At 45.1% G+C, this 3154-nt stretch overlaps 1 pseudogene; it reads left to right on the forward strand.

Moving 5' to 3' along the window:
* The first annotated feature begins 1565 nt into the window (after positions 1-1565).
* LOC116472320 (nicotinamide/nicotinic acid mononucleotide adenylyltransferase 1-like) lies at positions 1566-2423 on the forward strand (annotated as a pseudogene).
* The last annotated feature ends 731 nt before the right edge of the window (positions 2424-3154 follow it).

A 3154-nucleotide genomic window follows, 5' to 3' on the forward strand; every position in this document is an offset into this window, starting at 1 on the left:
GGGTGGAGGAGGGACTTTGTCAACCAAGAATACTATACTTAGTGAAACTATCTTTTAGCAATGAAAGAGAGATGAAGACTTTTCCAGACCAACAAAAACTGTGGGAGTTCATTACCACTAGACCTCCCTTAAAAGAAATGTTAAAGAAAGTTTTTCAACTTGAAACAAAAGGACACTAACAACATAAAAACATATGAAAGTACAAAATTCATTGTAAGCAAAGGAGGAGAGTCAAGATGGCTGATTAGATGCAGCCAGGAAGAGTATCTCCCACTGAAAAACCAGGCAGGCCATCAAGAAGACAGTACAGCCCAAGCAGATCTTTAGAAGGTAGGCATTGAGAGTGGATGAAGGGAGGATGCAGAAATTAGGCTGAAGGGGGAGGAAGCTGAGAACTCTCAATGAGGTTGCCAAGCACCAGGACTCATTCCTGGCCCACAGTGGCTCTTGGGGAAGGGATTAGTTAAGTAGGCATGGAGTGGCCTACTCTCACCATGGACCCCAGAATGCTAGCTGCAGGAGATCCCATGACCCCCACAAACATTTGAGCTGGCAGAGAGAACTGCTTGTAGAGTTGGCAGGGGGGCAGGACTCCAACCTGTGTGGAGCCCAGAAACGTTGGCATAGGAATGGCTGCAGTGGAGCATGACCAGGAGTGCCAATCCCCCAAGGCTTGCCACATTCCTCAAGAAGGTTTGGCCTTTGTTGACTGTTGGAGCTGGACAGAGCAGGGCTCTCTTGCCCATAAGACAGGGCCACTCTGATCTGAGTGCCACCCTGTCTGCCAATCTCTCTCAAGGTCCCTGCCTGGCTGTGCCCACTTGCCTGCACCGTGCCACTGGCAGTGCAGCCTCAGATGCCCAACCAGGGTATATCGCAGTGGCCACTGCCATAGCCTCTTTGCTGGCAGACCCCACCTATCTGTAGAAAAGCTTCTGCAGACTGGCCCCTGTCAGTAGGCACCCAAGTGAACCCTCCTCCCACTGCTTTGCCAGCATGCATGGGTGGACTTTACCATCCTACTGCCACCAGTGCACATGCACAAACTGCTCTGCCACTACTCCAGTGAAGTGATTTTGCCAGCACCTCCCATTGGAGTGTTGTTGCCAGCAAACCAGGAACACTTCAGTCCCTCTGGCACACCAGGTATTTAACCTTGACGGGCCACGGAACAAAGCTGTGGGCCTTGTTCCCGTCCCTAGGGTTAGAGCACATGGCTCAGGAGTGCTGAGCTGAGGCTTGTCCCCCTGAAATCATCTAGAAATGAAGCCAGTCAGCTGAACCCAAATTATACCACAGGCAAATTCTCAAGGGCATCAAAGAAAATAAAAGCAAAAGGCCCCATCCAAAGAACAGCAACTGTAAAGATTGAGGAAACATTTTCTCCCTTGACTGAGCCTACCGCAGCCTTTCTAAGTTTTTTTTCCTAGTGAAGCTGAGAGGGTCTTTAAGGAAAACCCTGCATCTGGACATGCCTTGAGGGAAGGTGTCAAATCCAGAAGCATGGAAAAGACAACGGAGGCATCACAGTTTTCTACTGAAATCAACAACTTCAACCTCTTACCATGGAAAATTCAGAGAAGACTGAAGTGGTTCTCCTTGCTTGTGGTTCTTTTAATCCTATCACCAACGTGCACCTCAGGTTGTTTGAGCTGGCCAAGGACTACATGAGTGGAACAGGAAGATACAGAGTTGTCAAAGACATAATCTCTCCTGTTGGCAATACCAGGAGAATGGACTCATTCCTGCCCATCACTGGGTCATCGTGTCAAAACTTGCCCACCAAGAATGCCAAATGAGTGGAAGTTGATACACGGAAAAGTCTTCAGAAGGAGCAGATAGAGACTGTTAAGGTGCTTATACACCATCAGGAGAAACTGGAGGCTAGTAACTGTGATAACCAGCAGAACTTGCATATGCTAGAAAGGCCTGGACAAAAGAGGAAGTGGACTGAACAAAGACAGGATTCCAGTTGAAAGAAAGCTCTGGAGTCCAAAACAGAAGGTACAGCAAAGGTCAAGCTGCTGTGTGGGACAGATTATTGGAGTCCTTTGGTGTTCCCAATTTGTGGAAGAGAGAAGACATCACCCAAATTGTGGCAGACTATGAGTTCACACGTATACTCAGGCTGGAAATGATGCTCAGAAATTCATCCATGAATCTGATGTGCTGTGAAAACACTGGAGCAACATTCACATAGTGAATGAATGGATCACTAATGATATGTCATCTACAACAATCTGGAGAGCCCTCAGAAGGGGACAGAGCATTCACTACTTGTTATGAGAACTTGTCCAAGAATAAATCAAAAAGCATAATTTGTAATTATCGAAAAGCATAATCTGTCTTCTGAGGGTGAAGACAGGAATGCTGGGATCATTCTGGCCCCTTTGCAGAGAAACACTGCAGAAGCTAAGGCATAGGAATCCGCAGCATGATGATTTGGACTTCCCTGTTGGGGATTTGAAACAATCTGAGTGTGAGTAACTGGGGAAATAAATTGTGATCCTGTTGCATAAACTAAAGTTTAAAAGTTTAGTAAAAATCAGTGGTAAGTTAGAAACAGGGGTTTTTTTTCTTTTTATCAGAAATTGCTAAGATTAATGTTTTCCTTTTTTTAAGAATTTATGCATCTCTTTATCTTTAAAACAAGAGATTTAGCAGCACACTAAAACCAGAAGAATTTTCAGTGAAACTCGTTACAAATAAGAAGTCAAAAAATACATCCTAGCTCTACCACATAAAAGAAGCAAAGTGTGAAAAGCAAACATTCACTTAAAATTCTAACTTTGGTTATGAAGGGAATTGACATTTTATCCATGATTGTTGCTGGGTAATCTGCAGCCAGGGTAGACAAAGGAAGGAATTCTTACAGTGGTTATCTTATAAAATGAACCATTGACAAATCATCTTCACTTATGCTAAATAAAGATTGTGCACATGCATGGCAGAAACATTGCACCAATAGTTAGTTCTCTGTGGTACACATCAGAATTGCTGACTAAACTTTGGCAAGACCTACCTGCCTGGAGCTCCACCTTTGGAGGTAGGGAGTGAGGTCCAAGCCCTCATATGTTTAGAAAGATGCGGATACCAGCTACTTGGGAGGCTGGGGCAGGAGAATCGTTTGAACCTGGGAGGCGGAGTTTGCAGT

Source organism: Hylobates moloch, unplaced genomic scaffold (genome assembly GCF_009828535.3).
Source record: "Hylobates moloch isolate HMO894 unplaced genomic scaffold, HMol_V3 SCAFFOLD_8, whole genome shotgun sequence".
Taxonomy (NCBI): Eukaryota; Metazoa; Chordata; class Mammalia; order Primates; family Hylobatidae; genus Hylobates; species Hylobates moloch.